This window comes from Pseudophryne corroboree, chromosome 9 (assembly GCF_028390025.1).
Source record: "Pseudophryne corroboree isolate aPseCor3 chromosome 9, aPseCor3.hap2, whole genome shotgun sequence".
Lineage (NCBI taxonomy): Eukaryota > Metazoa > Chordata > Amphibia > Anura > Myobatrachidae > Pseudophryne > Pseudophryne corroboree.
Genome location: NC_086452.1, coordinates 132,934,932 through 132,961,666, shown reverse-complemented (window position 1 = coordinate 132,961,666; position 26,735 = coordinate 132,934,932). Strand labels below are relative to the sequence as shown.

At 39.4% G+C, this 26,735-nt stretch overlaps 1 long non-coding RNA gene across 1 annotated transcript in view; it reads left to right on the top strand.

The window, feature by feature from the left end:
- Positions 1-25,783, top strand: part of LOC134956811 (uncharacterized) — a 298,928-nt gene extending 273,145 nt beyond the window's left edge. The window contains exon 8 of the long non-coding RNA XR_010186191.1: positions 25,657-25,783. This is a non-coding gene — a long non-coding RNA (uncharacterized LOC134956811). The remainder of the gene's footprint in view (positions 1-25,656) is intronic.
- The last annotated feature ends 952 nt before the right edge of the window (positions 25,784-26,735 follow it).

The following is a 26,735-nucleotide window of genomic DNA, read 5'->3' as shown; positions in this document are numbered from 1 at the left end:
TGTTTCCTCAGTGCAGTGTCAGCGATTGCAGGAGTGTCTGAGGTGTCCTCAGTGCAGTAGTGCCGACTGAGTCCTCAGTGCAGGGGTGATGGCAGTGTCGGCAATGTGGAAGTGCAGGAGGTGTCCTCTGTGCAGGGGTGCCAGCAGTGTTGGAAATGTAGGAGTGTTGGAGGTGTCCTCAATATAGGCGTGCCGGCAGTGCCCTCAGTGCAGGGGTGGTGGCAGTGTCAACACTGTGGGAGAGCTGGAAGTGTGCCCAGTGCTGGAGTATAGGGGTGCTGGCAGTGTGATAGTGCCGGAAGTGCCCTCAGTGCAGGGGTGCCGAGAGTGTCGGTAGTGTGGGAGGTGCCCTCAGTGCAGAGTCCAGAGGTGCCGGCAGTGTCGGCAGTGTGGGAGTGCCGGGAGTGTCAGCAGTGCAGGGTGTGTCTTCAGTGCAGGAATGCTGGCAATATCCCCAGTGCAGGGGTGCCAGCAATGTCGACAGTGCGGGCAGATCAGGGGTGCCAGCAGTGAGGTAGTGTCGGCAGTGTGAGCGGCCATGTCAGCAGTGCAGGTGGTGGTGCTATTAGCGCTGTGGGGGCATCCATCTTGTGGGAATTATAGCCTATGGGGACACACTGATAGGCTGAGAGCCGTGACAGACAGCTCTCTCAGCCAATCAGTGGTCTTCGTAGATCCGACAGTGGGATCCTGTGGTTTTTACCTTGATTGAGGACAGGCAGGGAGATCCAAGCTGTGACTGGGATCGCCCTGAATCCTCTAGGTTTGGGGGGGATTTTAGTTCTCTAACAATGTAACTATATGTAGCTATGTAACCCACTCATCCTTAATTTTTATATCTATATGGTGTCTCTGTAATAATCCATTGCTAGAGATAACGTGGATGAAGACACCCGCCAATGTGGATGCAGGTATCAGCCAATCAGCCCCCACCTGTCATGTTACAGTATCTGTTTGAGTTATGTTGATGGTTGGTTGGTACATTATCTCCATACACTTTATCCCTCTCCAAGGCTTAGTACATAGACCCCTTGTATGAAATGAGACCCCTTTCACACTGCAAACCTGGGTCTGACCCGGTATTTTGAATCCGGGAACGACCCGGGTCGGACACTGGTCTGACCCTTTCACACAACACTTTCAACATGGGTTATTGCAGGGTTGGCTCCTTTTAACTCAACCCAGGTCAGCAATTAAAACACCATGGATGCCATTTAAATTGACTTTTTTTGGATCAGAAAGATGAGGTGTCAGAAGGGAGCAAAAGGAGAGGGTGGGTAGAGCTCACAGCATTGCAGGATCATGGCTGACAGAGCTATGTTTTTATACACAATTGCATCTTTATCCCCTTTAGTGACGAGTTCTCAATTTAAAAACACACCCTGAGGGTGTGTTTTTACATTGGCATGGGAGTGGTGGGGAAGGTGTAGGATGGGCGAGTGATAAGGCAGGGAGAGGTTATCACCTGGCGATTGCCTGCAGCCCTTTCCCGTGGGGTTTACCAGCCCCAGCACTGATTTGCTGCTGCTTTGTGGCTTCTGGGAATCAGCATGAGCTATTATACAGCCATGCCCACTCCCCCCAGGCCAATAGGTGTCCCGGGGCGGGCTTAACTCCATAATGGAGTATGCTGATTCCTGGGCACCATGCATGCTGCACTAATGTAACCAGGGAATCAGCAGGTAGTATGCACGGAAATCTTCCGTCAGTGCTGGCTACCCCGGAAGATTCCCAGGCATACCATCGAAGGGGTTAACTGTTCCTGTAACAATCGGGACAGTCCCATTTTTTTGGGACTGTTCCACTGTCGCACCCGTGGGCTGCATTGTCCCATGGGTGTCCCACCATGGTGGGTGTGCAGTTGGGAGACTCCTGTCACTGCTGCTCTGCAAACGCACAGCGTCTATTCACCGGTGGTACATTTCCAAAAATAAGGATATATTTCAGAAAGGGTATGAAAAGAATTTTTCTGAGGAAGTACTTGTAATTCAGGACGTAAATACTAAAGGGCTTAAGCCGCTTTACATGTTGGTGGTTCTCTACGGTGAAACCATTACAGGCAGTTTTACCCTGAGGAGCTTCAAAGTGTCCCAAAAAACTATAATAGAATTTACTAAAGTCGAAAATATTTTAGACTATAATACAGATGGAGGTCGGAAAAACGCGTTAGTCAAGTGGCGCGGGTACCCCACAAGCCTTAACAGTTAGGTTGCCGCATCAGAGTTAAAAAATATATAAAACGCGACACTATCTAAACAAGGCAAACAATGGATAACAAATCATTCTGCATAGCTTTGTCTAGTAATGCTTCAGCAGACACATTTCTGCAAAATAGGATTTCTAACTAAACAACAAAATTATCAAAGGCTGTAGACTTAACTGGTGAATTGGAAGTCACTCTTACAGAGATACAATACCCGCACACATGGAATACTTTGGATATACCCAATTGTAGGTTGTAAATAACATGGGGTGGCACGTTGAATGAAATGGTGGCGAGAATTATGAGTGTGTGCATTAAACCCAGTTTTTGTGTCCCAATTGAATTACTACTGGACGTAATCAATGCAGAAATCATGAAACATAATCTGGAGGTTGAATTTAGACTAACGTAGGACACATTTGAATATATTATATCATACGACAATAAGCAGGGTTATCAACTCGCCTCCGGCGGTAAACTAACAAGGATACTGGGCTTGCAACCTAAAACTAAGATTTTTAAACCATGCACCGACATCAGCAGGGGTCAATATACATTGTACGTGTACACAGACATTATCGAACACCAGAGGGTCAGGGATAGTTATGTACCACTTCTTCACACTGTTGAAATTAAGGGCTGTAGCAATGAGATTGTCACAATTCGATACGAGAAACCAGATTACGTACCTTTGTGCAAAACGCATTTTGACACAATCATCATAGAGATAAAGAACGATCAGAACAAGAACATCTCATTTAAGTTTGGGAAAGCGATCCTGAAACAACATTTTAGACAATGCAAAATTGATTTTTATTAAAAAAGAATGGTCATCTTTAAAAACTATGGTGATCCGATGTTGTATGCGCAATATTACAAAGCGCAAGCCGGTAATGGTTTACTGGTGTTTCACGGCAGTGCATACATGTACGGTTGTGGTTTAAGTGGCATATTTCAAAGCCTGTTTAGAAAAGCTGTGCCTCTTTTTCGAAAGGGTCTAGAGTTCGCTAAACCACATGCAAAAGACATAATCGACCAAGCCACTGTGACCGCTATGAATAAATTGCATGAGTCTAATCAAACAAAACAAGAGGGTTCGGGTTTAATATATACAAGGAAAGGGGCGGCTAAAGAAAACAGAAGCGGTCGAAAGCACTTCCGCCTTGTTGTGTGCCCCTTTTAAACAAAAAATGGAGGCATTGCAACTTCAATAAGAAAAAGAAAATTATCACTAAGGACTGGTGATATTTTTTAAGCACATCTTTCATACACAACGAGTCCAGTGAATGTGCAAAATCAGAGCTGGATCTTTTTGACGTACCACCAACGCATACCAGTGTGGAGAAAAGTCTATACGTCGAAGTTCAACATTTAGCAGCACTATCCGAGAAAGCGTAGCTTGAATTTTATATAGCAGCCAGCTGAGAACACTGCTATGATCTGAACAACACACTGCTGCAATTGACGTCTAAGATCGTACAACCCAATAACAATCCGATTGCCCAAGGGACATGGGTGGCCCTTATTAATTATCCCATAGCAACTTTATTTAGTCAGGTGGACATCTCTTTGGGTGATAGACTCATATTACAATCCAACAATCAGTACACCTATTGAGCCTACATTAAGACTATATCGAATTATAGTTCTGACGCTTTGTCCACAAAGCAAACAACTGGCTTATTTTACAAAGATGTGGCTGGAGAACACAGCACCAGGGCTCTGGATGTAGCAAATACAGGTTTTATAAAAGGGGCAAGAGCAACGGTGCCGAGTCGCACTGTTGAACTACTGGGACCTCTAAACTGCGACCTTTTTCATCAACATAAACTAATCTTAAATGCCATTGATTTGAAAATAAAACTCACCAGAAACAAAGACTTATTCTGCTTAATGTCAGCTGAGGCAGACACCTTTAAAATAAAGATCGTCGCAGCATTCCTGTTTGTGAAAAGAGGCCAGGTCTCACCAGCCATCTGGATTGGACACACTCAGGCTTTACTCAATAGCAATGCAAAATACGCTATCAACCGTGTGGGGATGAAAATCTACAGCATGCCTGCAGGCAGTAGAATCTTTTAATTTAGAAAATATTTTTTTAGGTCAAATACCAAAAAACAGTCATAGCAGCGTTTGTAGACAATGAAGCATTTTAAGGTACCTATGATCAGAACCCTCTATATTTTGAACTTAAATGTTTAACTTTGCTTCCCTCTACCTGAATGGATCACCTCACCCTGCCAAATCATTTCAACCTGACTTTGAACATGGTAATGAAGTACGTGAGTACATGTCGCTCATACAGATCACATACTGTATACTGATGGATCGTGAAGAGTACCTTGATGGTTACACTCTATTTGCTTTTGATCTGTCTCCTGAACAGGAAGGTGTTGCACACATATCACTAATAAGAACCAGCAATCTACGTGCTGAATTCCGCATTGCAGAAGTGTTGGATAGGACAGTCAATGTAATAATATATGCTGTATTTGATAATATCATTGAGATTAATCAAAGGCACAATGTGCTGTATGATTAACTATACATGAAATAAACTAACACTATGTTGCTAAAAAATTAACACATTTTCAGATAAATTGTAATTTGTACACGGCCCCAAGCACGCAACATATTTTTAAAGGAACTTATCCATGTGATATATTGTGGAATTGTAAACTGACACAATACCCTTGCGCATTTATAATCAATATTTGTTTACTTTAATAAATATGGCATTTGTTATTTTTTGATTCTTACGGTCTATCACAGGGGTTCTCAAACTTGGTCCTCAGGAGCTCACACAGTGCATGTTTTGCAGGTAACCCAGCAAGTGCACAGGTGTATTAATTACTCACAGACACATTTTAAAAGGTCCACAGGTGAAGCTAATTATTTCACTTGTGATTCTGTGAGAAGACCTGCAAAACAGGCACTGTGTGGGCCCCTGAGGACCGAGTTTGAGAACCCCTGGCCTATCACCAGACATTGACATTTTCCCAAAGACTATAATCAATTTTGTACATTTTTAAACAAAAAATATTTATAAACAAAAACGCCAGTTGCAAGTCTTTTCAAGTGATGTGTGTGGTCAATATTGTATTTTATTTATATTTTTAGGTGTAAAAACTACAAATATGAGAATTTCTAAGATGCATACCAAGAAGTCATTGTTTGAGTCATTATACGGATAAATATATACAGAATTATGTAACTTGTAATAACCGATGTGTTTGATGCATTTTATGTACAATGAGCCACAACTATAATGAATTTAAAATTAATAACAATGTATTTAATCTTTATGTTGTGTTCATGTAAGTTTCTTCAAATAACCTTATTAGAATAAAGGAAAAAAAACGGTGGTCTTTCTAAATCATAAACATATTTCATTGGATCATAACTTTTTTTTACAGATACATAGTCAATGCATTATTATAATATGTTTATTTACTTTTCTACCAAATTCTAAGGTACAAAAAAATAAAATAAAAAATAATAAAATAAAATAAAAATCAACAAATATTAGTAATACCTTATAGAGTCAACCACTGTGATTTCTAAAACAATTATACTGCTCTTTTCCTGGGTAGTAAGTAGCCATGCTGTGTTGTTAGGCCAGGGAACTTAAAACATTTATAGGTAATTTTTAAGGGGTTGATGCGACGCGGACGACGTTACAGCAACATCAGAGTAATCATACGCCTCTGCTTTTAAACAGCCTAGGTACATTCTAGTTGCCGCAATACTAACAAAAGTGGATGGCACATTTAATTCTGACAGAGCACACATAAATTCAGGCCAACCATTCGGCATCTTACGACTCAACATGCTATGGTTACTTCTTATTAAATCCAGCATGTTGGAACCTGCTACAGCGGTGCCTTTATACAGAAACTTGCCTTTTGAATTCCAGTTTGTGATGTGCTTAGAGTGTATCATTTTATTCAATAGTATTTCACAGGTTTTTTTATACCTTGCATTGCTATCCAACTCCATCAGATCATCAACATCGGTTGACAACAGCCATAAAACCAAACAATATTATCTGGCACATGTCATATGTGCATAGATGCATTTTGCAGCAGCATTTTCACAAAAAAACTTTTACCCGAATTGGAGGGGCCTGCTAAAATATATGAGAACGGGTGTTGTAGCCAGACATCCATCTTATTACCTGAATGGGACTGGTGTGAAGTTATCTGTAAGACTCAGTTTAGTGTAAATGCACTTTTGTGTTTTCTGCAGCACGCGTGTTTCAATCTGCCAGTACTTTTTATATTGGACTATACTGGGTTGACGGATTACAGTTTTTTTTCTGATCGTCGCCTTCAGGGTTTTAAGGATAATCTAAGTCCAGTTCTTTTAGACTGTCAAAGTTAACATGTTGCCCATTATCAACATTGAGCATTTTACTTTTAACATTTAAATTGATCTTTTCATTGTTTAGACAATAGACATGTGATTTGTGGCCTGATAAGTCAAACTCAGTTATATGGGTCCCTGGTGGCAGTTTGCTTGTCAGATCGCCTAAATAATCACAAAATGGTGGATTCCAATCACCGGGCCTGCTGACAAAAATAACAGAATCTGTATCATAGTAAAGACAATGATCTTGTAATCTATCCAATAGTTTGTACAATTCAATCCAAGTGTGGGCTGTTGTTATTGCAGCTATGAAAATATTTGTTTTGGATAAGGGTGATGAAATGATCTTTTGCATATCTCCAATTAACCGTGGTGGTACTACCATGTATAAAATCTAAAGCAGACACCTCATAGTGTGGTAAAAATGCATATTCAAAAAGCTTGTCATGATCATACACTAGACAAGTGTTGGGCATGTGATTAAGTTGATCAAACTATCCCCATAAGGAGTTTAAAAACAATTTCAAAATTTGTCTTTTTGCGAGGTTGATTTCTATGTTATCGGGTCGTAAAGACATGCCTTTATTTTTTTGATAGGTATCTATATACGCTTGGCATTTCTCAGTGTCAATTCACCAATCGGTATAACCAGAAGCCTCTTGTTGCATTTTAACGTAACCTGAAAACAAATTGTCAGATCGTTCATCAAAATGCCACACATCATAGATTTTACACACTTTGTGCAAGCCAGTTTTAACTCAGGAGTACACTATGTACCCATGATTGACCTGCTTTCATCGCTATGAGCACAAGGCTCTGTCTGCCCAGACTCTGCACATGTGCGACATAAAAGAAACATCGGTTTTCCATTCATTTCAACAGGTAGAAAAGGAAAGAAAAGACAGTGGATACACTTTTACTTTGGCAATACCGAAATACTTTGTAACATCACCAAAATTTTGATAAATTATATGAGGGTGTTTTATTGGGTACATTTTGGTTTTGTTGACAAAAGAATACAACATGGTAAAATCATAGTAGTGTATCTGTTCATCCCACTGTGCTTTGTGATACAGCTTTATGGCGGTTGTACGTCTGCTGTAAAGTGCTGCTCGGAGGTTCAATGGTTCGGGTAATTCTTTACACTGCAGAAAATCCTGTAGACTCTCATCAGACTAACATTTTTTCCATACATATTCCAAATGACACGTACATGAAAACTGCATAGTTTAAAAAAGTTCATTCTCTCTTGCATCTTGTGATGCAGTTGACCATAGGTCATTTTAGTCAGCGTTTTTTTCTATCCTCGTCATTGTTACACGCACCACAGCGAGGATAAAAACTACCTTGGAAATCAAATGCCGAGGGTACACCATTAATCACGGCATAACCATCAAGGTGATAGTTACCAACTTTCTTTTCACCCCCTTGTAAAGTGTGTCTTATTTATATACCTTCTTTGTGTTCTATGTACATCAACAATTGTATGGCCAGTGTTGAATAATGCTTCTGAGTTTTGTGATAGTTATCCCTGATACAAGCGCAAAGGTATTTTCCTGTAAAAACTTGCACGGATACATAGCCATGCAAACCAATGCTAAAGTCATCAGTTGAATGGGGTCGACATGCATCTAGACAACAACGTCACCTTTCTTCTTAGATATTACAAATTCTTTCTCCGTCATAGCTATAACAGCATCTCTGAAAGAGCTACATGCTTTTTGTAAAATGTTGATGTCCGCCTTACAGTAGTGTGCAAATTCATCCTGAAAGTTGATTGGGGCTTATTTGACATTTTCATAACATAGTGTAAATTCAGTTTTATCCTCACGCATCATGTATTGTACACCAAAATACTCTATTGAAGGCATAGAACCTATATAATTTTGGTTAGCTGCCATGTTAAAAAAATGTGTGTAATGGTCTTTGGAACCCTCAAAACCCATTGCTTTTGGTAATCAACTGATGTGCATGGGCAAAAAATGTAGAGTCGATAAATGTTATCTTTAAATCTTTCACTGTTATACACATCAGTTTACCACCCTGAGCCAGCACATCAATCTTAAATCTCTCCTTAATCAGTTGTCACATAACAAAGTATGCATCATAACTACTGGCATTATGGGCTATGTGTACCCCTCAGATTTTGCTCTCATGAATGTTTTTACAAAATCCTTAATAAAAGCAACACCCTGAAACTCCCAGTATTCATCATCCACTAGTGTTATAGTGTAACATTAATTTGGCATGTGAATATTGTTTTCTTGGCTGCACTCAAAATCGTAAAAAAAGGATTTCTTAGTAAATTTCATGGATTTTTTGTTTTGTATGTAACACATATGACCTGCAAAACCAGCATCTACTGTCTTGCAAATGGGGCAAATCATTCATTCACATTTGTGTTTGGGGTTGTAAATTTGCCACTTTGATCTAAAAAAATGTTGTTAAGACACTGTATCTTGTGAGACAAGGCTAGAGGGTTGTGCACCTCTAAACATTCAGTTGACCTGCAAAACACTCTGCATACCAAACAACTTAGAGCAGCAGCACCAGTATTAACACAATCCTGCCTGAGACACGTCTTACAAAAGAAAAGGTAATAGTGATTATTTCTGTGGTTTTACGCTGTGTGGCAAAATGTACAGAAAAAAATGGGCTCCTACAAAAGCCTTAATATCTAATATCCTGTAGAAATGGTCATCATGCCTTAATATGAAAAGTATTTAATTGTACTGACTGTATGGGCAAAAGTAACATTTGCAAAAGTAATCATTGTATGATACAGAATTTTAAATTGTTGCTATTAAGTGATTTTTTTTAAAAAGCAATGTCACTAAATCTGATCACTTTATCAAGAGGTAGTTTCAAAGCTTTATGAAGCTTGAGTGCCCTCTCATGGATCATATCGTCCGTGGCGTTACCTTTGTCCAGAAGTTTGCAGAGGCTAGAGGTCAGACACAGGTTGGTATTGAAGTCATATATCAAATATCAATGTTTCTCAATAATAAGGCTACATGGTTGCTACGCAATCTGCGCCTTTTGAGGGCTCTAACTAGGCAATTCTTGAAAATGGGGATAACAAATTTCAACTCATCACCGCCAAATAAGCATTCAGTTTCAGCATTCAGCATTACTTTGCAGCATGTTGGTTATCTGATAAAAAAAACAAAGTCCAATGCATCATGCAGTTTATGGTGAGAATAGATGGAGTTATGTAGCCCACCACCCTCAAGCCTTAACTGCACACGATCATTAGTCTAAAGATGAACCATGTTACTATCAAGCATAGCCTGTATAGCTTCATGTATTGACTGTACAGCGTCTACAAGTGATGTTACCCTGTCTAGATTGAAAAACCAGAAATGATGATGGAATTCAGATGATCTGATATTGGGATTATGTCTATAAAATCTATCAATGGATTCTAAAGAAAAAGGGTGTGTCTAATTGTTGTTACCGGGTGTTGCTGGCCTGAGTGCTATGGGTGAGGCCAGCTGTTAAATAATGACTGATGGTTCAGGATTGGATTCTATTGTCGCTGCTAGTGAATGTGCTGCACTGTCAACATGGTCACTAACCAGGGGATCCCATCCCTGATAGTAACTCTATGTTTTCACAATTTTAATAACAGCATTAGCGCACATTTCACTTTTAATTTCCTACAGCATGATAAAACCCCCACAGCACAGAACTTCTCAATACATCAGCTTTTGTTTTCTGATGGCATGACTTAATTTCATCACGTTTCAATCCACATCCAATCATATCTAGTCATTTTTTTGCAAATAAATTTGCCCTTATGAATGTCCATTTTCCATATGACTGATCGCTGTATTTCATTGATGCCCCAGCATATTCTTTAATAAAACTTTTAAGCATACGCAGCTCTCTAACACTGCTGTGCATTAACTCTTTGAATCGCATTGACATATCATTTGCTACCTGTTCCATGAAACTGATATCCTCCCAAAGCTTACCTACCTATGCGTAATGTTGTATTTCTTTCACTTTGTGATTGTGTTTTGTCATTGTGGTTTTGTCTTCTGTGATTTTTTGCCCTCCTGCTATGTCTAATGATGTTGTTGCAATATCATCCATCATAACCAGGTATGATGGTTCTGCAGCAACCACTTCAGAAATTACAGAATAATGCTTTGCTGTCTGAACATTGCCCATGTTGTTCTGTGTGGATGAATTGCCTTGGTTGTCATGTGTGGATTGTGTCACTATACACTCTTTATAAATTCTTGTGCATTTATGTCTTGATTAACATTGGTTACAGCATCATCACTATATATAAATTGTTGTGTATCAGTTATAATTATCAGGCTAGCTTGTGTGTCCGGTATTATAATTATATCGGTGTGCACCACCTGTGTAATCTCTTTGTTAACTAGTCTTCTTGAGAGAAGCCATGATTTCTTAGCTTTTTGAGGCTCTGTAAGTTTAACACTAGCAATGGCTGTTTGTTCATTATCCTGTGTATCTGGGATCATGATAATTTATCTGTCTGCATTACTGCTTGCACAGTTGTTTGCAATTATGACTCCTACACTATTTGTTGAGAGATTGGACATCCTCTTAGTTTCTGCATGTTGTGTTCCAGTTATTTCACAATTATTGGTGTCATTACAACAGTTTGAATCATTTTGTAACATGTGTTTTTTAGGATAGCTTTCTCTTTAGTCACTCTGCAGACCAACTGGTGTTGGCGCCATTGCAGTGGTTTGAAATATCATTGAATGATGGCACTTTGCGTCATTTTGACTCAATAAAGTCTGAATAGTATAGCTTTCTCTTTAAACATTCTGTAGCCTGATTAGAAACTAGACCATTTTCCCATTGTGTTGTGCGTGACATAACTCTCATAACTCTCATACGTTTGTTTGGTTTAATTTTACACTATAGCTGATTCATGAACATTGGGTTAGAAATATCTAGATGATGATTGTTCAGGGGCATTGTGATTTTTTGATTTTCATAATTGTTGACCGGCTGTTGTACTGATGTTCTAATCATGTTTGCCTCCTCAGCACCCACATCATCCTCTGTTATAGATGGCTCATAACAAGTCGCAACATTAGATGTCCTGAATGCTGTAATTAAAAAAAAAAGATATACAGATATTGTGCTGTGGAAAAAAACATTATTTGAGACTATTACTACTGTAGCTTTGTTTGATTAACTTACTTTGTATAAAATGTGAATGTTCCGTTTCAAGCTCCTGCATTTGCAATGATGGATTTGGTACATAATTTAGGAGGCTCTGGTTGTCTGATTGGTCCACTAGTATAGTTGGGCTTTCTACAATTGAGTATGATTAAAAAGATAAAATCATTTTTTTATCTGCAGTATTTACTCACAGCTGTTCTCTGATCCAGGCACTACACTATATGTTGGTTCACAACTGTTCTCTGATTCTGGCTGTCCACGTTATGTTGGGTAAGAATTCCAGAATGTTGCAATGTCACACCCGAACATGTAATCGGCGTCAGTCGGTTCGGTTGTCATCATATCATCATAGTCCTTATTATTTACAGACCCTACAAATGGATAATTATGGAAAAAATTATTTTTAAATAATAAATTAAAATCTTGTTAGGAAGTTATGATCATGCATTTTAAACTTTAAAAAAAATAACAAATATGTATTATGCCATTGCTCTTACTGTTTATAGATTTAAAACTTGTTAAATAATCTAAAAGTTCAGCTGTGCTATTATCATCGAAGATGTCTTGATTTGTTGGTGTCTAAAAAAAGGTATAATGCGAATGTGTTTTTATTATTTTATTTAATTATTTTTAGTTTATGCAAATACATGGCATGACATATTACATAGTCATTAATAAAATAGGCAAAATGTAATATAAGGTAGATACAGAACAATAATTATTATGATATTTAATCTACACAGAGTGCAAAAGAATAACAGATTAAATTTACAGTTGATACTTTACATAGTATTTATTCGGGTGGTCTTCTGTATGCCGGCAGTCGGGCTCCCGGCGCTCAGTATACCGGCGCCGTGAGCCCGACTGCCGGCATACCGACACTTATTTTCCCTCGTGGGGGTCCACGACCCCCATAGAGGGAGAATAAAATAGTGTGGTGCGCGTAGCGCGCCACCGTGCCGGTGCAAGGGGCTCATTTGCGCTCGCTACACTGTCGGTAAGCCGGCGGTCGGGCTACCGGCGCCGGTATGCTGGTCGCCGGGAGCCCGACCGCCGGCCAGCCGTAGTGAACCCTATTTATTCTACACCATGTACTTCTGTTAAAGGCATAACTGTATTATGACAAACAAAAAAGACATGCCAGCATTTTACTTGTCCAATGTGGCTTGTAATAATCTTTAGTAGTAGTAAGTTCTGCAAAATATAAACACAATTAATTTTTTATATATTAAATTACAATGAGTCACACTGTTGTACAATGCAGAACAAATACAGCATATGGTTCTCTAAAAATAAATATGACTGTATGTATTACAGATGAAGAATAACTTGTAGAAAAATACAATGCATGTCAATCTGAAAAATGTGCTACAAACTTCTGAAATAAACATACCTGTCATTTTACAAAATGACCACTAGATGTCGGTATTTTGTAACTAAACTTTTTTGTGACTATAGCATTGCTTAACTGAACAGCTGTTATCACAGATCAGCATGGATACAAATCTTGTCTCTAACATTGAATTAAAATATTCAGAATTTCTCATAATAATACAATAATGCACATGTACACACATAATTAATTCTGCCACATAATGTTGATATACTGTGGCACCTTTTTTAAAATGTAACCCAGAACTATTGAATTTTGACACACCAATTTCTCATAATAATAATAATAATAATAATAATAATAAAATACACACACGCACATACACACTCTTAAGGATGCCTATTTCCCTATAGATTGTAAGCTAGCAAACAGGGCCTTCCTACCTCTATGACTGTGATTGCACAGCTATGTTATATCATTGTTATTTCCAACTGTTAAGCACAACAGAATTTGCTGCACTATATAAGAAACTGTTAATAAATTAATTAATTAATGGCTAATAGCAACTTAAGAGTAAGCACATAAAATAATGAAATGCTGCAATACACATTTATAAGAATAACGCAATATATCATCTATATACGCTAATATAAACCATATATATATTTTTTCTTTGTCAACAATAATAATAATAATAATATGCTTATGTTTCTCATGAGGTCTACTTTTTGAGGCTTCAGGCTTTAGTTTGAGAGAGACTGGACTTACAGCACTTAAATAGGCATAGTTTAAATAGAACAGCTCACATCTGTTAAAATACCAACCTTGCATATGAGATGTTCTGTGTGTATGTTTTTTTTTTTACATTTTTCTGTTCAGAAATATATCTTATATCTTAAAAGTAAGAATACATTTTTCTGATGAAATTAATATCAAATATTATTTCAAAATGTGTGAGGTCATGTTTTGTGCTGCATTTTAAGATCAAACATGAGCAACTTGACATTTGTTTGTGGAAATTATGTGTAAAAGTATAATACTAAAAAGCTGTTCTGAGTTAATAATGAGACACATTTGTGTATAACACAGTTATTTTATTTTTCTAATTTTACACGTAATGACGTCATAAAATATATATAACATGTTTTAACTTAAACATGTAAGCATGTATATGCGTTTGTATACCGATCGCTGGAGAAAATCATTACTTAAATGCGTATGATGATTTTAATGCATTGTTCTAATACAGATTCCCCCTTTACAGCTATGTCCAGTCAAATATAATAATATAGGCAACTATTATAATGCATGTGTGCTGAATGTTAATTCCTAACTGAACGTGCAATTTATGTAATAATCTCATTGCATTTTTAATTCAATTGTCTATAACATCTGTTTCCCATTTATTTCAGTGTTATGTCTTACATGAAGACAGATAATCAGTGTTCTGTCTCTTAAATGAAGACACCCCTGCATTGCCATCACATCCTGTCATGTGTTGTACACGTGTGACTAACAATGGGTTTTGTGTAAGGTGATGTTTCAAACCTATCAGGACCACAAGGTTCACAATTCGTACTTTTGACTATAACACAAACTTTCACTCATATATGTGGTCCACAAGGATCCCCAATGTATCATTTAAAATAATCCACATTATTTGATTTATAATAGGGTTTTTCACACCAGCTCATGCAGCGTATAAACATCTTCCTGTTGTAACCATTTTTTAACATTGGATCTTTTAAACACTCCTTTATTGAGAATGAACTTTCTCAAACTATGCGGTTTTCACGTACGCGTCATTTGAGAATGTGGATGTAAAATTTTTTTAGAGTCTGAAGAGAGTCTACAGGATTTTCTTAAGTGTAATTTTTTCCTTACTAGCGAATCAATGATCTTTTGATATCAGTTTTATATCATATGATATCAACTATATATTAAACACTATTAAAAGAGGGCGGGATTATAAAAGGAAGCGTGGTACTTGTCAAAGTTTGATGAAAAGCGGTTCTCTCTCTACTAGCGTGAAATATTAAAAAAAACATTTGCAAATAATTGCTTGTGATTTTATACATGTAATGTTTAAACATACAACATACATCTCTTCACTCATCTCAAAATATCTCCCTACCCGACCTCTCCGCTCTGCACAAGATCTACGTCTCTCATCCACACGCATTACTTGTTCACACTCAAAATTACAGGACTTTATCCGGGCTTCACCCACTCTGTGGAATGCCCTCCCACGCACAGTAAGACTCGCCTCTAGTCTCCAAACCTTTAAATGTTCCCTGAAAACTCACCTCTTCAGACAAGCCTATCAAATTCCAGACCCACCCACATAACCTTCAGTGCTTCCCTATCTAATTACATCCTCTGTAGAGTATTCATAACATGACATATCTTGTCTTTCTTTAGTGTCTCACTCTCCTGACACTTGGATAACTTTGTGGGGTATCATCATACAACCCATTAAGAACCTAGCAATCTGGTGGACCATTATGCAATAGGTAGCATCTATCCTTGTGTATCTATGCCTATTTCCCTATAGATTGTAAGCTTGCGAGCAGGGCCTTCCTACCTCTATGTCTGTCTGTTTTTACCCAGTTTTGTTCTATTACTGTTGTTCTAATTGTAAAGCGCAACGGAATATGCTGCGCTATATAAGAAACTGTTAATAAATAAATAAAATAAATAAATGTGAGTAGCAGTAACCAATCTACAGACAGAAATCTCTGACTAATAAAATAAAACGTGTTACTAATATAAAGTTGTATTGGAAATGTCCCACATAGTAGTGAAATTGTAAATTATTGAAAATCATATCAAGAAAAAAGTGTCATCTGATCCTTTTATGTAAGACTAGATCTGTGCCAACACAATTTATCCTTAATTGCCATCATAGCCCACTATTCCCCTATGGCATGGGTTTTCAACCTGTGGACCTCCAGCACCTGCAGAACTACACATCCCATCATGCCCTGTCACAGATTTGCAATTAAGGCATGCTGGGATGTTTAGTTCCACAGCAGCTGGTGGGCCACAGGTAGACGACCCATGCCCTATGGTGTTGGCTACACATGAATATGATCATTTAGGAGTAATCTGATTGCTGCGACTCCATTGCTGCCTACTTCTCAGAATGGAATTTTACTACATGTAAAGATATTCTTAGTTACAATTTTTAATTTTCCTTTATCTTTAGCTATGGATCTAAAAAAAATCCAAAATAATAATGTTACAATCTGTAATAATGCACCCTCTCTATTTAGCCTGATAAGGTGCAAAAACAATTTGAGATACAATTGTGTAAATTTATAAGTTGCTTATAATGCTATTCTATTTATTTCATTTAAACTGGGTGATGGTAATAGTGAACTGGTTTATTTGGTGGAGGTGGTTGAATAATGCCTCCTGGTTTGCCCCTGTCAGACATTGGTCTCTGTAGTTCCTGGTGTGTGATGATGATGTTTTAATAAATAAATACATATATATATATATATATACCAACAAATATAAAACCACAGCACTCGCCACCCCAGAAGCAGGGTGCAGTGTCTGCACTCACCACTCATAGGGTGGGGTGCATGTAGCCCATGGCCACCGTTGCCGCGGTGACGTAAACACAAACAGTATCGTGAAATAAAAACAGGCAGCAACCAGGAGTTTTATACAGGCACAGTACAGAAAGTTTATACCTTAAAAAGACATTGATACATACGAGGTACTATATACTTAAATAACTGCAAATCAGTATATTTATATATTTATATATCTAAGACACCATTGGAAGAATTACATTAAATGAATTCATGCAAACCAAGATTGTCATTAAGACCACGGGGTGTAAGAGTTCATAGTCTAAAAATCCAACTAGATTCACATTTCAATAGTTTCAATGAGCGATTGCCCCCCCCCCGCGGGACCCCTTGAAGAAGTCTTATGAGACGAAACGCATTGGGAAACCTGTACCTACCTCATTTAAGATAAGGAAAATCTCTTTTACTTGTTCTTATTGTGGTTTTATATGTTCATATAAGTGTTTTTAGTTCAGCTGTGTACGTATTGTTGTCCCATTTTTATGTGTTTTTTCTATGTACAACTTTTATGTTAATGAATAATTTTTATTATAATTGGCAATTTTATACTTTATTAATAGACACCGTGGTTGCTATATAGCCCTAATCCCCCCTTTCCTACTTTTTTTCAGGGAATCACCACCCCTGTATATATTGAGGGATTCAGCTGACGCCCCATTAGTAGCATAGGGGAGTGTCATATAAGTTTGCCTTTTTATACAACATATCTGTTATATCACACGTGGCACAGTATTAATCTTTGTTTTTACATATATATATATATATATATATATATATATACACACACACACACTGCTCAAAAAAATAAAGGGAACACTAAAATAACACATCCTAAATCTGAATGAATGAAATATTCTTATTAAATACTTTGTTCTTTACATAGTTGAATGTGCTGACAACAAAATCACACAAAAATGATCAATGGAAATCAAATTTATTAACCCATTGAGGTCTGGATTTGGAGTCACACTCAAAATTAAAGTGGAAAAACACACTACATGTTGATCCAACTTTGATGTAATGTCCTTAAAACAAGTCAAAATGAGGCTCAGTAGTGTGTGTGGCCTCCACGTGCCTGTATGACCTCCCTACAATGCCTGGGCATGCTCCTGATGAGGTGGTGGATGGTCTCCTGAGGGATCTCCTCCCAGACCTGGACTAAAGCATCCGCCAACTCCTGGACAGTCTGTGGTGGATGGAGCGAGACATGATGTCCCAGATGTGCTCAATTGGATTCAGGTCTGGGGAACGGGTGGGCCAGTCCATAGCATCAATGCCTTTGTCTTGCAGGAACTGCTGACACACTCCAGCGACATGAGGTCTAGCATTGTCTTGCATTAGGAGGAACCCAGGGTTAACCGCACCAGCATATGGTCTCACAAGGGGTCTGAGGATCTCATCTCAGTACCTAATGGTAGTTAGGCTACCTCTGGTGAGCAAATGGAGGGCTGTGCAGCCCCCAAAGAAATGCCACCCCACACCATTACTGGCCCACTGCCAAACCGGTCATGCTGGAGGATGTTGCAGACAGCAGATCATTCTCCATGGCATCTCCAGACTCTGTTATGTCTGTCACATGTGCTCAGTGAGAACCTGCTGTGAAGAGCACAGGGCGCCAGTGGCGAATTTGCCAATCTTGGTGTTCTCTGGCAAATGCCAAACATCCTGCATGGTGTTGGGCTGTAAGCACAACCCCCACCCGTGGACGTTGGGCCCTCTTACCACCCTCATGGAGTCTATTTCTGATCGTTTGAGTAGACTAATGCACATTTGTGGCTTGCTGGAGGTCATTTTGCAGGGCTCTGGCAGTGCTCCTCCTGTTCCTCATTGCACAAAGGCGGAGGTAGCGGTCCTGCTGCTAGGTTGTTGCCCTCCTACGGCTCCTCCATGTCTCCTGATGTACTGGCCTGTCTCCGGGTAGCGCCTCCATGGACACTACGCTGACAGACGCAGCAAACCTTCTTACCACAGGTCACATTGATGTGCCATCCTGGATGAGCTGCACTACCTGAGCCACTTGTGTGGGTTGTAGACTCCGTCTCATGCTACCACTACAGTAAAAGCACTGCCAGCTTTCAAAAGTGACCAAAACATCAGCCAGAAAGAATAGGAGCTGAGAAGTGGTCTGTGGTCACAACCTTCAGAACAACTCCTTTATTGGGGGTGTCTTGCTAATTGCCTACAATTTCCACCTGTTGTCTATTCCATTTGCACAACAGCATGTGAAATTGATTGTCAATCAGTGTTGCTTCCTAAGTGGATAGTTTCATTTCACAGTAGTGTGATTGACTTGGAGTTACATTGTGTTGTTTAAGTGTTCCCTTTTTTTTTTTGCAGTGTATATATATATATATATATATATATATAAACAAAAAACCCAGCACTCACCAAAGTAAGCTCACTTATCCTCAACAATTCAATAAATAAATGATGGGGGTTTAGTTAGTGGATTGGCCAATACACATAAGCCTGCATATCGATCCAAGGTACCCCACCTTCATGCAAGTCCTACACTATCACAGAGTCTCAAAACCTGACTACTTCACTGCTGTTACACACATCATCTGCCTGCTAGATTTAATGTGTACCTGCCAAACCCTTTATGGCTTTTAAAGGTACACTAGTCACCTTTCACTGGCTCAAAGATGATTACTAAGGAACAGCTGAGGCAGGTTCAGGAGAATAAAGTTTACACAGGGGTGCATGAGAAAGCTAGTGGCCACGGTTAATAAGAGTTAACCATAGATTAACCCCATCATATACACACAGAGTGGTAAGTGCATAGCTGTACCCCGCTTCTGGGGTGGCGAGTGCTGTGGTTTTCTCTCTGTGTATGTATATATATATATATATATATATATATATAAAATGGGCTGGATGTACAAACATGTTCCATTACTGTAGGAGCACTAACATAATTAAACACTTGGGAACAATTTGTCATTGAGAGCACTGTCATCATCACATAGCTTTTATTTATTTTGAAAATGCAATTTTACCAAAACATATATCCAGTGCAGCTAGGCAATACTGTTGTTGTGACACTACTGGCCCATAATGATATGGGTTAGCTTACAGTAATGGCTGGCCTGTATTTGTGCTCATCTATGTATCAGTTTAGAACCAGATTCAAAAAAATACCATTATGTTCTAGACAACTGGTATGGTGCTAACAATACAGGTATGAATTAGAGATGTGCGATTTCGGATTTACTGTACCTGGATTTACTCGGATTTACCTGGATCTCAAAACTGTATCTTATTGGCTCTCGGATGTAATATGTTTTGGATAGCCAATTAGAAAAACCAAATAAATTCAAACTCACATTAATTCTAATGTTAAGAACTGAGTAAATCCAAACGCGCACATCTCTAGTATGAATATGTGTTCCATGGACTTCACCATGCAGATGTGGGTTTATCTCCAGAAGAACAATGCTATCACTGGCACTAACCCTTTTGTATTTTAGTCAGTGCCCAATTGCCAAGTGAAATTCCCAGTTTGCTAGTAATAGGGTCTTGTTGATAAATATGTCCATTACAATTCATAAAAATAAAAAGTGAAACAGAAATGGAAAGAATAAATTAATGATGCTTTAAGATAGATAATGGCTTCTAAAGTGGTTTTCAGGATTCCATTAAACCTGTTAAAATACATCAAGAGCCAACACACTTCTTTGAACTTCCTTTCATTTGTCAGCACCATTTGATATGCTGACAAACTTGTAGTCTTGAACCTAGACTTTACAAGAGGAAGTACACCTTTAACTGCAAAGCACTTACTATAGGCACCCTTCCCCTAGAGTAATATACTTAAGAAGCAAACACTAGAAATACACAATGGGGATCATTCCGAGTTGATCGCACGCTGCTGTTTTCGCTGCGCTGTGATCAGGTCTCTACTACCCATGCGTATGCACCGCAATGTGCAGGCACGTCATACGGGTACAATGCGGATCATTGCTGAGCTATGGATTTCACGAAGAATCCATATGCACAGCCAATTGCAAGAAGATTGACAGAAAGGCGTTCATGGGTGTCAACTGACCATTTTCTTGGAGTGGTAGGGAAAACGCAGGCATGTCCAGGTGTTTGGAGGGAGGGTTTGTGACGTCAATTCCAGCACCAAACAGACTGAAGTGATCGCAAGGGCTGAGTAAGTTCAGACCTACTCTGAAACTGCACAAAATGTTTTTGCAGAGCTCGGCTGCACAGGTGTTTGCACACTTGCAAAGTGAAAATACACTCCCTTGTGGGCAGCGGCTATGCGTGTGCACGGCTGATAAAAATTGCTAGAATGCAATCAACTCTGAATGAGGGCCTATATCTTAAAGCCATTTACAGTACATTGATTTCTAAAAAGAAAATATAAAGCAAATGTATGTTTAAGTCAATATTGTGCACAGCATCACTGTTACATTGATGTTTTCAACACCTGTGCAAAAGAATAAGTTGAAATTGTGAGTAAACTATGGGTTTATTAATTTTCCTCAGTGATTACTCTCAGAAGCGGATTTACTGGACTGGCCGCGCCTAGGTACAACACTATTGGCTGGCCCCCTACCCCACACATTTCAAAGCTATGTGTGCACACCACAAAACTGGCGTGGCCACATGCTGGAAGGGGCATGTTCACTGAAAATGGGCACTCATTTCTCATCACTCTGGGAACATTCTATATGCACCTTACCTATATGATGGTTTCTCATAATGGGGAAGTTCTGAAGAAATGTATCCTCCCAGGGAAGACGGCGTCTACAATCGGTATTCACCATTCATGTAGGCTATCGTATGGAAGATGCCTGTTTGTGTAGTATCAAGGTCATCATCATACAACAGCGGTTCAACTAGACATGTGCCCTCTTTGTCACTTCCTAACCCCTGCATTGTCTCCCAGTACACCCTCATCTCCTGCCTGCATCGTCTCTCAGCTCAACATAATTTCCTCCCTGCATCGTCTCCCAGCACACCATCATCTCCCACCTGCATCAAGTCCAAGCACACCATCATCAACTGCCTGCATTGACTCCCAGCACACCATCATCTCCCACATGCCTCAACTCTCAGCACACCATCTTCCCCACAGCCCAGGACATGTCACTGTCACATACATTCCTTGCTTACCAGTCCTAGGTAGCTCCCATCCATTCAGTCCCCAGCAGCTAAAATCTCAGCCAGTCCAACACCAGTTGCCAACCTAGCCAGCCCCAGGCAACTGAGATCCAAACCAGTCCCAAACCAGCGGCTATCCTTCCCATTCAGCACACTGGCACATGCACACACACACACACACACACACACACACACACACACACACACACACATATCTTTAGAACATTACACAAAACTCACACACACACATACAAAACTCTGTCACACATAAAACTCACACACACACAACTCACACACAAAAAACTGACACACACAACTCACACACAAAACTGACACACACAAGAATCACACTCACACACAAAACTCTCACACACACAAAATATCATGCTGTCCTGCTTCAGCGGCAGCCATCTTTAGATTGTGCAATGCATCATGGGATTTGTATTTTTTTTTACTGCTCAGAATTTCTGCAGACAAATTAAATAATTCCGATATCATCCCTCTTCTTTCTGTGGCCAGCCAGGTGGGTGGGGCTATGTGGCAGAGGCGACCTTTGACAGATGCGTGGAGGATGATTGGTGGCAGAGAGGGATATGGGAAGTGTAGCCAGCTGAGCTGAGTACAATGCTGTGGGTGGGGGACAGCTCGAGGTGGGGGAAGTCAACAGCAGCCTCGGGAGTATGGCAGTGGTGGGGTTTCAGGAGGATCTGCTGTGCAACCCCCAGGAGGTGCCACGCCTAGGCACGTGCCTCACATGCCTAGTGGGAAATCCGGCACTGATTACTGTACAGGATGGTGAGGCTTCTTGCTGTGTCAATACAACATGATTTGATAACTCTCAGAGCTGCTGCGACAAGATAGAATCTGCAGGTGCACTAGAATAATACAGCCAGACACCAAATGAAAAAGCTTTGATAGAGTTCTCACTTGTTTCTCCTTGATGCCCAAAAAAGCCATGCTCTATTAGTTACAGAATTTGCACAGTGCATGGTGCATGTTACATAGAGATGAGTGGGTTTGGTTCCCTGAGAACCAAACCCCCAAACTTCATGCTCCAAGTCTGGATCCAAGTCCAGCTCAGCCCCTCCCACCAGACTTGGAAACCAGAACGAGGCAAAACATTATTATTCCACTGTTGGATTCTCACGGGCTTTGGATCCATATAAACAGTCATGCATCACTGCCATTTTCATTCTGGAGTTGGAGAGTGAGGGAGACAGACCTCTGTCTCTGTGGGTGGTGGCATCGGGTGGGGTTAGTGTACCTGAGCTGTGTTAGGGGTGCTGTCCTGGCTGTCATGGCTGTCCTGGCTGTCACTGTTGTTTCATGTGTTGTTACTGCCGGGTGCTGCAGCTGTACAGGGGTGTTGCATTCCTGGCTGTCACTGTGTTGTACAGGAGGCAGGGTCACTGTAAAATATAGGGGTGCTGATGTCTTAATAACATTACACTGGCCCTGTCTGCTATAAAAATGTAGGTGCAGTTTTAAAAAATTAAAAGCAAACTGCTCCTATATGCTGTCAAATATAGGGGTGCTGATGTCTTAATAACATTACACTGACCCTGTCTGCTATAAAAATTCAGGGGTGCAGATCAAAATTAAAAACATACTGCTCCTGTATGCTGTCAAATACATTAGTGCAGTAAAAAATAAATGTACACTGGCATTGTCTTGTATGCTGTAACATTACAGGGGTGCTGGCACTGTCTACAATTGCGATGTCTAGGCCTGACCTTCACAACACTTTATGGGAAGAGGAGGCTCCTACCACCATTTTTACACCCCCTGCAAGTGCTGGGAGGAGCACCGCCAGTCCAGTTTCTGATATTGAGATTGAGGATGTCACTGTAGAAATACACCAGGATAAGGAGGATATGGGTGTAGCTGGCGCTGCAGAGGAAGTTTTCGATGAGGCTTCTAATGGTGATGTGGTTTCTTTGAATAAGACACTAGTGGAGACAATTGTTGCCCATGGGAGGAAAAAGCTAATTGTCATGCCCTGGCAAAGTACCAAAAATCACACCTCTTCGGTGTGGAATTATTTCTCCACAAAATGCAGACAACAGGTGTCAAGCCATCTGTTGCCTTTATCAATCCATACTAAGTAGGGGTAAGGATGCTAACCACCTAGGAACATGCTCCCTTATACATCACCTGCAGCGCATTCATCATAAGTCATTGTCAAGTTCAGAAACTTTGGGTAATAGCGTAAGCAGTTCACTGACACCTAAATGATGTGTTTTGTTTGATTGTTTGAATAGTATTTCTTTTTGATTATGAGGATGTAAACTCTGAAGGGGGGGATCTGATCATGAGGATGACATATTGCCACTGTAGAGCCAGTTTGTGCAAGGAGAGATTAATTGCTTCTTTTTTGGTGGGGGCCCAAACAAAGTAATAATTTCAGCCACATTTTTATGGCAGAACATGTCGCTGAAATGATTGGTTTGTTAAAGTGTGCATGTCCTGTTATACATAATGGTGGGTGGGATTGCACATGGACAATTCCATCTTGCACCTTTTTTTTTTCTTTGCATTATGTGCTCTTTGGAGCCTAGTTTTTAAAACTGCCATCCTGTCTGCCATTGCAGTGCCACTCCTAGGTGGGCCAGGTGTTTGTGCCGCTTAGCTTAGTCATCCAGCAACCTCGGTGCAACCTTTAGGCCTAAAAACAATATTGTGAGGTGTGAGGTGTTCAGAATAGACTGGAAAGGAGTGGAAATTAATGTTATTGAGGTTAATAATACCATAGGATCAAAATGACCCCCACATTCTGTGATTTTTAGCTGTTTTTATGTGGGGGGTTTTCAAAAATCATCCAGATACAAAACCAAAACCCATCCAGATACAAAACGTGAGCGGGGATCCAGAGCCAAAACCAAAACACAAAAAGTGCCCGCTCCTCATCACTATGTGCAGGATTCTTTCCTTTTATTTTCCAGTATAGGAGCTCAAATAAATGTCCCCCAGTGATATTAGAATCTGCCCCAGACTTCACAAACATTAGCTTTTAACTGTCCAACTATGACACAGTCCACACATTATAGCAAAGATGTGATGCAGTATAGAGGAGTATGAGAATGCTCAGAGCATATACACAGAGCATCTTGCAGTATTCTGTAGTAATGGTTCCCAAACACATTGCATCCTGGGAGTGTGAGTATCTGTTTGTATTACAGCCACAGCTAGCAAACTCAATGCAAGGCCGTAGGCCCTTTCAAAGTTACATGTGTTATATAAATTTTTCGCCATTGGGTGGTATGTAGGGGTCCTTACAAGCTTCTTCCTTGGGGCCTGCAATATATCTAGTTATGCTGATGGACCTGCTCATTGCACTGTGGTGTAAAATGAACTGGAGGGCATTTTTTTATATTATATAATATGAACCAGGGCACTGTAATGAGGCACAATATGAGCGGTGAGCACTATATATCTTAATGTGAATTGGGGGTACTATGCGGCATAATGTGTATTGGCTCTGAAATGTGACATAGGGTGAATTTAAGCACTACTACATTTCATAAAATAAACTAGGGCACTACTATGGGGCATAACATTAGATAAGGCTCTACTATGGTTCAGAAAATGAACTAGGGCACTAATATAGGGCATACAATTAACAATTGCTGCAGGGAAGTGTCTCTAGAAGCATTGGGATGGGGGCCCCTTCAAAATGTTGCTATGGTGCCACAAAGTTCTGGATACGCCCCTTATTCAGTGTGTTCTATTGTATTGAGAAAACTAAGCTGCTTCACTTACATATCTGTTATATGTTCATCACATGTGGTAACTGACTGATGCATTCATTCTAAGATCATGGTTCTGTGTTCTTACATGTATTTATATTGTTACATATTATTTTGCAGAGTCACAGGATCCCGTCCGAAGCACATCTGCTTCCAAAGGAGAAAACTGATTCCTAATCTTTGCAAACCAATATTAATTATTTTCTGAAAATCTCATTCTCTTTGGATCGCCCATGTTTTTGAGAATTCTTGATTGCTTTATTTCCTGAATGATTTCTTTAATCAATAAATTTATTGCAATTTTAGAAAATGTGAATTTTCATTAGTTAAGTTAATGCTCCAAAAGAACAAGATAGAAAATCTTATATATTAAAATAGACAAAGAAGCAAACAGCGGACACTCTAATGGGTTTAGTCAGCTGCAGTAAATAAAGGAAACAAATATATTTGTTAATAACCAGTTGTGATATAAAGGTCTGCTAATATAAATGATGCGTCCACCAGTAGTTCTCTAATTGTGTGCCATGGCACCCTGGGGTTCCTCGGGACACTTGCAGGGGTGCCTTGTGTTGGTGATAGAGAACCAATTCAAATTATTTATGGTCAATGTAATAGGAAAAACCAGTGTTGGCGTCATAAATATGTGGACAAACAAAAGTGAATCTTGTCCCTCACCACATAATTAAACCTAAGTATGACATATAAACTCAATTTACTTTTTTTTTTTAATAAGAAACTTTGTCCTAGGGGTATAATGGCAAAAAAAATGATACTCTAGGGCACGGTGATTCAAAGAAGTTTGGGAACCACTGGCACACACAATTTCTCTGATTTCAATTTTAACAAGAAATGAAATAACTGTAGCAATGTATGCAAAGTGTCCTGAGTTATATTACTGGACAGAAATACAATGAGATATAATAGCCACTGTTAGCACCTAATTACATGCAAAGTGCTTCCTCATTGACAAGTAAAGCAGAAATGTAAGTCACGTGCAAGCAGTCGCCTGCAAAGAATGTCCTAATATGTGGTAATAATACATGTTATTTAATGGGGCAAAATTACGGTTATTGTTAAATATGCCCCATAGGGTCTTACATTGACAATGCAGCAAATATGATGAAGCACATGATGATCTATTGTAAATGTATTGAAATAAATGCTTATAACAAATCATGATACATATACAGTGCAATTTC